The 12,058-nt window shown below is 41.3% G+C and overlaps 1 protein-coding gene across 1 annotated transcript in view; it reads left to right on the top strand.

Moving 5' to 3' along the window:
• The window catches only part of OPRL1 (opioid related nociceptin receptor 1), a gene marked incomplete at its 5' end in the record, with an annotated part of 130,024 nt that overhangs the window by 15,449 nt on the left and 102,517 nt on the right, over window positions 1–12,058 (top strand).

Here is a 12,058-nt window from a genome sequence, read left to right as displayed (position 1 = left end):
AGATACAACACATCCACTGGCCTTCCTTTATCTAGATGGCAGCTCACTTCTTCATAGAAGGTTAATAGATTGGTCTGGCAAGAGCGATTTTTCATGAATCCATGCTGATTTATAATAATCTTATCATCCCTTACACATCTTACATACTATTGATGTTAGGCTAACCGGCATGTAATTCCCAGAGATATATCTCGGCCCTTTTTTAAATATTGGTACCACGTTGGCTTTTTTCCAATCAGCTGGCACCATTCTCATCAGTAGACTCTCCATAAAAATTAGGAACAATGGTCTGGCTATCACCTGGCTGAGTTCTTTAAGGACCCTCGAGTGAAGGCCATCTAGTCACGGTGACTTATTTATGTTATGTTTTTCAAGTCTATTTCTGAGTCTGTCCACTGTTAACCATGAAGGTGCTTCCTGTGACTTGTATTATCTTTAACATTACAAGCTGGGTTACTGTAGCCCCCCAATTCACTTGTGAAGACTGAGGAGAAGAATTTATTTAGCACCTTTGCCTTCCCTCTGTCCTTTGTAGCCAGATTCCCTTCGTCGTCCTTTATGGGGCCAATGTGTTCTGGCCTCACCTTCTTTCTATTTATATACTTAAACAATTTCTTGTTTTTTTTTTTTTACTCTCTTCCGCTATGTGCCTTTCGTGTTCTATTTTAGCTGCCTTGATTGTGCTCTTACATTTCCTATTGCATTCTTTGTAATGTTGGAATGCTGCCAATGACCCCTCATGTATACCCCTTGTATTTTTTGAAGGCCTTTTATTTAGTTTTTTTATATGCATTTTTTCTTTGGAGTTTAGCCACTCAGGGTTTGTTTTAAACTTATTTCCCTTTGATTTAACACACCCAAAGATTGTTCACCATTTATGAACTCTTACAGACTGAATTGTGGATTTGTGCTTTTTCACAAGTTATTAATATGCTCAATATATTCATGCATGTTTGCAAACTCATATGATTCTTTATTAATTTTTAAGGATGTTATTTAAGAACTAATTACACGCTTGCACTTTAATATTATCTATTTGAGTTGTCATATTAATTTTTAGTATAATTTGTTTATTTTATACCCCTTTGTATATTAAAAACATTATTACTTTTCCTTTACAGTATTTGAAAATGAGTACATTGGTATTTTATCCCCTGCTCTCCTTGGATCAATTAAACTATGCATATACTCAGACTTGTATAAAGTACTCGAAATTTCTACTTGAGTAAAAGTACAAGTGCTCGATCAAAAAGTTACTTAAGTAGAAGTGGAAGTGCTCGCAGAAAAAGTTACTTAAGTAGAAGTACTAAAGTATTCAACATTTTTTTTACTTAAGTATTGCAAGTAGTTTTTTCAAAAAATTTGCTACTTAAGTACTAAAAGTAAAAAGTACCAGTAGTTTTGAAAAAAAATTTCTACTCAAGTACTGAAAGTAGAAGTACAAGTACTGTGTTATGTAGTTATTAAAGAAAGAAGTCAAAAGTTTGAACATCATATTGTTTTTTATTATTTCAAATGATTTATTCAAATGATTAACCTGTGTTTGTTAGTAGTTTCTTGATGCACTTTAAGCGCTGTAGCACCATTTATTTGTTTGTTTCATATTTTCTTTTTATTGGAAAGATTTGGTATAGCAGCTTTTATTATACACAGCCTTTATTTTCGTATGCGCTGATTTACAAATGACATTATACACATTTTTTTGAGCTTTATGCAACCTGCCATCTACTGTTCTGGCAGTGGTAATTTTTTTAAAAGTAACGAGTAACTATGCAGAACAAAAAAAAAATACTTGAGTAGAAGTATCGAAATCATCGAAAAAATGTAGTGAAGTAAAAGTAGAAGTAGGAGAAAAAAATTATACTCTAGGAAAGTACAGATACCGCATTTCGGTACTTAAGTACAGTACTTAAGTAGTTCTACTTCGTTACTATACATCTCTGCATATACTATACCTGTGGGATCCCTCTGGAAGCTTGAAATCACTGAAATAGACACCACTACTCCAGTGGTCTTCACTAGCTTCTGAGTGGTTTGTTTGCTGCACTCACTGTGAGCACAAGAGTTTACTCGCTTGGTATGGAGTCCATTCAGGGATTACTTTGCATTTTCTCAATGAATGCAAAACATTCACTGATTGGACAAGGTCAGGGGAAATGGGAATGGAGGCGATGTCACACTCTCCACCTCATTCAATCATGGAATACTTCGCATTCACTGAGATAATGCAAAGCATTTTCTGAATGGCGTCTGTGCCGAGCAAGGAACCTCTTGCTACAGGGCAGCTGCTTGCCACGGGACCCAGGACCTAGTGAAGATCACTGGAGTAGCTGTGGCAGTGATTTTCAGTTTCTACAGGGTTCCCACAGGTATGGTATATGCATAGTTAAATTTACATTCTAATATGTACGGTTCCCATGAGACTTTCAAGGCAATGTATACATGCATTGCCTTATACACTATGTTACCAAAAGTATTGGGACGCCTGTCTTTACACACACATGAACTTTAATGGCATCCCAGTCTTAGTCCGTAGGGTTCAATATTGAGTTGGCCCACCCTTTGCAACTATAACAGCTTCAACTCTTCTGGGAAGGCTGTCCACAAGGTTTAGGAGTGTGTCTATGGGAATGTTTGACCATTCTTCCAGAAGGGCATTTGTAACGTCAGGCACTGATGTTGGATGTGAAGGCCTGGCTTGCAGTCTCTGCTCTAATTTATCCTAAAGGTGTTCTGTCGGGTTGAGGTCAGGACTCTGTGCAGGCCAGTCAAGTTCTTCCACCACAAATGTGCACATCCATGTCTTTATGTTCGAACCTTCCTTTGTGCACTGGTCCATATCATTTGGTGGAGGGGGGAATTATGGTGTGGGGATGTTTTTCAGGGGTTGGGTTGGCCTCTTAGTTCCAGTGAAGGGAACTCTTAAGGCGTCAGCATATCAAGACATTTTGGACAATTTCATGCTCCCAACTTTGTGAGAACAGTTTGGGGATGGCCCCTTCCTGTTCCAACATGACTGCGCACCAGTGCACAAAGCAAGGTCCGTAAAGACAGGTATAAATGAGTTTGGGGTGGAAGAACCTGACTGGCCTGCACAGAGTCCTGACCTCAACCACAAATGCACTTCTAGAAAAATGGTCAAATATTCCCATAGACAAACTCCTAAACCTTGTGGACAGCCTTCCCAGAAGAGTTGAAGCTGTTATAGCTGCAAAGGGTGGGCCAACCCAATACTGAACCCTACGGACTAAGATGACATTAAAGTTCATGTGTGTGTGTGTAAAGGCAGGCACTCCAATACTTTTGACAATATAGTGTACAATATAGGAACAATGTAACTATGTAAAATTATCCTTACCTGGAATTCTTCTTTAAAACCACTTGCCAATGACAATACGTATATATACGTTGCAGTTTGCAAATGGTTTACCGGGACTATGGCTGAAGATATCATAATCCCGGTACCGTTTATTTTTACAGCCAGCGGCTGGTATTCCCATGAGACCAGTCCAAGCAGTTCATGTAAGCCAGATAAACACCAGCGAGCGGCGGGGGGGGGGGGGGGTTTTGGCTTACTGCTTCAACCTGTTCGCCCGGCTGCTCCCATAGGCAAACAAAGAGTATATACTCTTTAAACACCTCTATGGCCTTGGAGGACCGGAGAGAAGCTATGACGTCACTTCAGGTTCAGGCTGAAAAAAAAATGTATATATATATATATATGTATATATATATATATATATATATATATATAGATATATAGATATACAGTATATATATATTTTTTTTTAAGCAAAAGATTAAAAGCAAAAAAAGTTTATATTGATCTTTTGCTTTTAAAGGTGAAGAAGAGATTTGGGGTCTTTTTGACCCCAGATCTCCTTATAAAGAGGACCCGTCATCCTTATTTCTATTGCAAAGGATGTTTCCATTTCTTGTAATAGTAGTTAAAAGTGTTTAAAAAAAAAAAATAATAATAATTAAGGGGACCGTGTAAAAATAAAAAATTAAATCATAAGAAAAAAATATTTAAAGCGACCCCATCACCCTGAGCTCATGGGCAGAAGCAAATGCATGCGTAAGTCATCCATGTATATGTAAGCGGTGTTTGAACCACACGCGTGCGGTATCGTTGCGAACGTTAGGGTGAGGGCAATAATTCTAGTGCTGGACCTCCTCTGTAACTCCAAACTGGTAACCTGTAAAGGCATTTAAAACATCGCCTATGGAGATTTTGAAGTACTATAGTTTGTCGCGATTCCACAAGTGTGCGCAATTTTAAAGCGTGGCGTGTTAGGTATCTGTTTACTCAGCATAACATCATCTTTCACATTTTACATAAAAAAATTGGGATAAATATTGTGGTTTTTTTTTTTTTAATTCATTTCATTTTTTTTTTCCCAAAAAAATTGCATTTGAAAAAAACCGCTGCACAAATACCATGTGACATAAAAAATTGCAACGGTCACCATTTTATTCCCTAGGGTCTCTGCTAACCCAAAAAATGGATAATGTTTGGAGGTTACAAGTAATTTTCTAGCAAAAAACACCGATATAAACTTGTAAACAACAAGTGCCAGAAAAAGCCTGGTCAGCAAATGGTTAAGTAAGAACCTGATTATAAAGAAGCCATTGGTTCCCTGATGATTCCATGCACACTTCCTGCCCAGGTATTCAGCTGAGATGCACATGACAGGTGCTCTTTGTTACTAATATATGCTTTTTATGGAAACGTTTATGAACAGGGTGTCATTTCTTTGTAGCAGGCCTTTAATCCTTCTGGGAATAATGTCGTTTAGAAAATAGGAGTGGGGAAAATGGATCTCCTGGCTGCTTAGTGACAGTTTATTTTATGGCCCAGCGCTTTCCCAGGTGTGATGGTTTATTGCATCCTTTATGCTAAATGCAATTAAACAATCAGCTAGGTCGAGAAACACAATGGTAGTGCCTGGCAGAGCGGGACCCGGATACACCACATCATGCTGTTGTGTTCTTCCTGAGGCCTAAAGCCCAATGGAACTCTCTGGATTGATTACTATAATGCACTTGGGTTGCATGTACAGTAATAAATATGCTGCTTTTATTTACACTCAATTGCTAAGTGCTGCAGCAAAAACACCCCGTGATTGCAGCATGATGGTGAGTCGGACCTCACACACAATGAAGTCTCCAGTGGTCTGACGCCCCCTGCACATTGCTAAAGGAGCGGGAGAGCTGGTGATTGGTGTAGTGCACACTGCTCAGGTAGTGAGAGTGCTGGTGATTGGAGCAGTGCACACTGATCAGGGAGAGTGCTGGTAATTGGAGCAATGCACACTGCTCAGGGAAAGTGCTGGTGATTGGAGCAATGCACACTGCTCAGGGAAAGTGTTGGTGATTGGAGCAGTGCACACCGCTCTGGGAAAGTGCTGGTGATTGGAGCAGTGCACACCGCTCAGAGAGAGTGCTGGTAATTGGAGCAGTGCTCACCGCTCAGAGAGAGTGCTGGTAATTGGAGTAGTGCACACCGCTCAGGGAGAGTGCTGGTAATTGGAGCAGTGCACACCGCTCAGGGAGAGTGCTGGTAATTGGAGCAGTGCACACCGCTCAGGGAGAGTGTTGGTGATTGGAGCAGTGCACACCGCTCAGGGAGAGTGTTGGTGATTGGAGCAGTGCACACCGCTCAGGGAGAGGGTTAGTGATTGGAGCAGTGGACACCGTTCAGGGAGAGTGTTGGTGATTGGAGCAGTGCACACCGCTCAGGGAGAGGGTTAGTGATTGGAGCAGTGGACACCGTTCAGGGAGAGTGTTGGTGATTGGAGCAGTGGACACCGTTCAGGGAGAGTGTTGGTGATTGGAGCAGTGCACACCGCTCAGGGAGAGGGTTAGTGATTGGAGCAGTGGACACCGTTCAGGGAGAGTGTTGGTGATTGGAGCAGTGCACACCGCTCAGGGAGAGGGTTAGTGATTGGAGCAGTGGACACCGTTCAGGGAGAGTGTTGGTGATTGGAGCAGTGGACACCGTTCAGGGAGAGTGTTGGTGATTGGAGCAGTGCACACCGCTCAGGGACAGTGTTGGTGATTGGAGCAGTGCCCACCGCTCAGGGAAAGTGTTGGTGATTGGAGCAGTGCACACCGCTCAGGGACAGTGTTGGTGATTGGAGCAGTGCACACCGCTCAGGGAGAGTGCTGGTGATTGGAGCAGTGCACACCGCTCAGGGAAAGTGTTGGTGATTGGGAAAGTGCACATCGCTCAGGGAGAGTGTTGGTGATTGGAGCAGTGCACACCGCTCAGGGAGAGTGCTGGTGATTGGAGCAGTGCACACCGCTCAGGGAGAGTGCTGGTGATTGGAGCAGTGCACACCGCTCAGGGAAAGTGCTGGTGATTGGAGCTGTGCACACCGCTCTGGGAAAGTGTTGGTGATTGGAGCAGTGTGCATGGGGTGGGGTGTCAGATCATGACTCTAACACATCTGCATACATCCCATCTTTTTGAGAAGGGGACGAGGGATACCTATTACCAAAATGATGTATGCATAGCTAGGACACACCCCCTGCCATGCCCCTGAAAGGAGAATTATACAAAAAAAATTTGTTAAACCCACAAGTGTTTATTTATTTATTTTTTTACAACTACTATTTCTTTATATTGGCTTTTTTTCCAAATCAGGGACAGTCCCTCGAAATCAGGGACAGTTGGGAGCTATGCATCTGCAGCCTCCCAGGTCTCCAGTGGTGCAACACTTCCTCCGGCACTCTGCTCTAATCAAGAACAGCATATTTATTACTGTGCATGCAGTGTCAGTGCGTTATAGTAATACAGTAAAACGAAAACATAAAAACATTTGTACATAGAAAAGGTTCAGTTTGGTGTTAAAGAAGTAGTCTCACGTTGATTGTTTTTCATGTGTTCCTATCCCCAGGGTGCAAAGTACATCTACATGTCTAATCTTCTTAGGTGTTAAGTGAGTCTTTAGCGCTGTCATGCTGCATGCACAGTAATAAAAAAAATACTGTTTTTGATTAGAGCAGAGTGCTATGTGTCACACCACTGGAGACCACTGGGCTGCTGCTAGTGTATTGGAGCTGCAGTCCATAACCCCTCCCCCCCCCCCCCCCCCCGCACACTGTAGTGCTATTGATTGGAGAGAAAGAAAACGTCATTGTTTTATTCTAGCCCTATTCTGTACTGAGCAGACCAGACTTGGTTCACATCTCTATGTGAGCGGGTGCGTGCGCGTGTTCTTGTGCATGGCGTGTAGGGCAGTGCATTCATTTCAATGGGCTGTTATACCCGCGAGAAACACGGGGACAGAAGTCCTTGACCTGCAGGGCTTTTTTTCTCAGAGAATAGGTGCTGGAACTCAACATGTCCCCCCTTCCTCAAAAGCAACCCCCCCCCCTTCCCCCACATGCACACCCACCAAGCGGCATTAAATGGTGGGTGTGGCCACATTTTACTAACAGTGGGATGGTCTTAAAGGGGCATTAAATACCAGGAGCGCGTTACGTCCAGAGTATAGAATAAGGGGTGCATTACACACAAAATGCAGAGTTCAGGAGTGTGCTAGGTACAGAGTGCAGAGTTCAGGGGTTCTCTACATACAGAGTTCAGGGGTGCACTACTTACAGGGTGCATAGTTCAGGGCTTGCACTACTTACAGGGTGCAGAGTTCAGGGATGCACTACTTACAGAGTGCAGAGTTCAGGGGTTCTCTACATACAGAGTTCAGGGGTGCACTACTTACAGGGTGCAGAGTTCAGGGATGCACTACTTACAGAGTGCAGAGTTCAGGGGTTCTCTACATACAGAGTTCAGGGGTGCACTACTTACAGGGTGCAGAGTTCAGGGGGGCGCTACTTACAGAGTGCAGAGTTCAGGAATGCACTACTTACAGAGTGCAGAGTTCAGGGGTGCACTACTTACAGGGTGCAGAGTTCAGGGGTGCACTACTTACAGGATGCAGAGTTCAGGGATGCACTACTTACAGGGTGCAGAGTTAAGGGATGCACTACTTACAGAGTGCAGAGTTCAGGGATGTACTGCTTACAGGGTGCAGAGTTCAGGGGTTCTCTACATACAGAGTTCAGGGGTGCACTACTTACAGGGTGCAGAGTTCAGGGGTGCACTACTTACAGGGTGCAGAGTTCAGGGATGCACTACTTACAGAGTGAAGAGTTCAGGGGTTCTCTACATACAGAGTTCAGGGGTGCACTACTTACAGGGTGCAGAGTTCAGGGGGGCGCTACTTACAGAGTGCAGAGTTCAGGAATGCACTACTTACAGAGTGCAGAGTTCAGGGGTGCACTACTTACGGGGTGCAGAGTTCAGGGGTGCGCTACTTACAGGGTGCAGAGTTCAGGGGTGCACTACATACCGAGTGCAGAGTTCAGGGATGCACTGCTTACAGGGTGCAGAGTTCAGGGGTGCACTACTTACAGAGTGCAGAGTTCAGGGATGCGCTACTTACAGGGTGCAGAGTTCAGGGGGGCAGTACTTACAGGGTCTAGAGTTCAGGGGTGCACTACTTACAGGGTGCAGAGTTCAGGGATGCACTGCTACAGGATGCAGAGTTCAGGGGTGCACTACATACAGAGTGCAGAGTTCAGGGGTGAACTACTTACAGGGTGCAGAGTTCAGGGATGCCCTACTTACAGGGTGCAGAGTTCAGGGATGCACTACTTACAGGGTGCAGAGTTCAGGGGTGCATGATATATGCTTGATATATGTTTTATAGCAGTTTTTTAAAAATTGTTGGTCTTTTTTTGTTTATAGCGCAAAAAAATAAAAAACCCAGAGGTGATCAAATACCACCAAAAGAAAGCTCTATTTGTGTGACAAAAATGACAAAGTTTACCACAGAGCTACCCTAGGACCAGATGGTCCCCGGTCATCTCCATGACTTTTGGAGGCCTGGCGTGACGTTATGATGTCACGTCCAGTCCGGCAGATGTAAACACTGCCGTGTGTTCAGCTGGAAAGCCTGAGATCGTGGTTTTTTTTTTAGTTCAGGTTTCCCAGCCTAGAGGAGAGATGTGAGATCTTATAGACCCCAGATCTCTCCATAAAGAGGACCTGACAGGCCCGATTCATATTAATATATATTTTTTCGGATCACTTTTACTCCTATTTTAAGGAATAAAAGTGATCCAAATAAATAAATAAATAAAGGGAAAGTGTAAAAAAAAAAAAAAATTTAAATTAAATTAAACGAAAAAAAAATAAAGTGTCTCTGTCCCCCCGTGCTCGTATGCACAAGGTAACGCATACATACGTCCGCATTTGTAAACAACGTTCAAACCCCACATGTGAGGTATCACTGCGAACGTTGGAGCAAGAGCAATAATTCTAGCCCTAGACCCCCCTCTCTAACTCTAAACTGGTTGCCTGTAAAATTTTTTAAAGGGTAGCCTATGGAGATTTTTAAGTACCGAAGTTTGGTGCCATTCCACGAGTGTGCGCAATTTTAAAGCGTGAGATGTTAGGTATCTATTTACTCGGTGTAACATCATTTTTCACATTATACAAAAAATTGGGCTAACTTTATTGTTTTTTTTTTTAATAATGGAAGTGATTTTTTAAAAAAAAAAAAAAATCATGTTTGAAAAATTGCTGCACAGATACCATGTAACATGGAAAATTGCAAAGACCGCAATTTTATTCCCTAGGGGGTCTGCTAAAATATATATATATATATATATATATATATATATATATAAATATAATGTTTGGGGGTTCTGAGTAATTTTCTAAAAAAAAATAAAAAAAATAATATATATATATAAATATATATATATATATATATATATATATATATATATGGGTTCTGAGTAATTTTCTAAAAAAAAAAAATATATATATATATAAATATAATGTTTGGGGGTTCTGAGTAATTTTCTAAAAAAAAATATATATATATATATATATATATATATAAATATAAAAAAAAAAATATATATATATATATATATATATATAAATATAAATATATATGTATATATATATATATATATATATATATATATATATATATATATATGGGTTCTGAGTAATTTTCTAGAAAAAAAATGATGATTTTTACATGTAGGAGAGGAATGCCGGAATTCACCCGATATGGAAGCGGTTAAACTTCCATATAAGCTGCTGCCTTCATCTCCGGTGGAGCAAGCTTTAAAATATTCACTTGTCACTGTTGGCATGACTGAAATGACTAAAATCATTATTTAAATACACCTGTCATGAGAGAAATAGGGGGGATGCCGTTATTTGTTCTCTTTTTGGAAATGCGTGTTGCCTGGCTGTGTCTGACTCAAATGCTTCTGGGGTCACAAAGCCAGAATGAACATGTTGTATGTGAAAATTAGAATTCCTTCTTCTCGTGCTTTTCCTGTATTAGTGACTAAGTGTACTAAAGCCAAAGCAATTGGCATTCTCAGAAGAAAGGTCGAAAGGCACAGCCTCCTCGCTTTTGTCATGACCAGTTTCCTTTAACCACTTAAGCCCCGGAAAGGTTTTACCCCCCTTCATGACCAGGCCATTTTTTCGATAGGGCACTGCGTTATTTTAACTGAAAATTGCGCGGTCGTGCGACGCTGTACTCAAATAAAATGTATGTCCTTTTTTCCCACAAATACAACTTTCTTTTGGTGGTATTTCATCCCCACTGCGGTTTTTATTTTTTGCGCTATAAACAAAAATATAAAAAAAAATTTTAAAAAAAGGCCGAAGTTTTTGAAGAAAAAAATATAGATTTTTTTACTTTCTGCTATAAAACACATCCAATCATAAAAATGTAAAAAAAAAAGGCTAATTTCTTCATCAGTTTAGGCCAATATGTATTCTGCTACATATTTTTGGTAACAAAATTCCCAATAAGTGTATATTGATTGGTTTGCGCAAGTGTTATCGCGTCTACAAACTATGGGATATTTTTAATGGCATTTTTATTTATTTATTTATTTTTTACTAGTAATGGTGGCGATCAGCGATTTTTAGCAGGACTGTGATATTGCGGCAGAAAAATCAGACACCTAGCTGACATTTTTGACACTTTTTTGGGGACCAGTGACACTAATCCAGTGATCAGTGCTAAAAATATGAATGGTCACTTTACTAATGACACGGCAGGGAAAGGGGTTAACATCAAGGGGTGATCAAAGGGTTAAATGTGTCCCTAAGGGGGGCTCTAACTGTGTGGGGGATGGTCTGACTGGGGGAAGACAGAGATCCGTGTTTCTGCTTAGCAGGAACACAAGATCTCTATCTTCACCCCTGACAGAACAGCGATCTCATCAAAAATGTAATTTTTGGTAAGCTTCTCCCAATAGGAAATCATGTCTAAAGGGATGCAGACCCTGCAATTTTCCTCATTAGAGCCCTGCAGGTGAGATCTGTGTTCCTGTTTAGCAAGAACACAAGATCTCTATCTTCTCCCCTAACAGAACAGCGATCTCATAAAAAATTAAATTTTTGGTAAGCTACTCCCAAAAGGAAATCACATCTAAAAGGGATGCAGACCCTGCAATTTTCCTCATTAGAGCCATGCAGGTGAGTCCTGTGGTCCTGCTTAGCAAGAACACAAGATCTCTATCTTCTCCCCTAACAGAACAGCGAACTCATCAAAAATGTCATTTGGTGTAAGCTACTCCCAATAGGAAATCACATCTAAAAGGGATGCAGACCCTGCAATTTTCCTCATTAGAGCCCTGCAGGTGAGATCCGTGTTCCTGTTTAGCAAGAACACAAGATCTCTATCTTCTCCCCTAACAGAACAGCGATCTCATCAAAATTTTTATTATTTGTAAGCTAATCCCAATAGGAAATCGTGTCTAAAGGGATGCAGACCCTGCAATTTTCCTCATTAGAGCCCTGCAGGTGAGATCTGTGTTCCTTTTTAGCAAGAACACAAGATCTCTATCTTCTCCCCTAACAGAACAGCGATCTCATCAAAAATTAAATTTTTGGTAAGCTACTCCCAATAGGAAATCACATCTAAAAGGGATGCAGACCCTGCAATTTTCCTCATTAGAGCCCTGCAGGTGAGTCCTGTGTTCCTGCTTAGCAAGAACACAAGATCTC

This window comes from Pelophylax lessonae, assembly GCF_965119305.1.
Source record: "Pelophylax lessonae genome assembly, chromosome: 11".
Lineage (NCBI taxonomy): Eukaryota > Metazoa > Chordata > Amphibia > Anura > Ranidae > Pelophylax > Pelophylax lessonae.
This window is presented reverse-complemented; position numbering and strand designations above follow the sequence as displayed.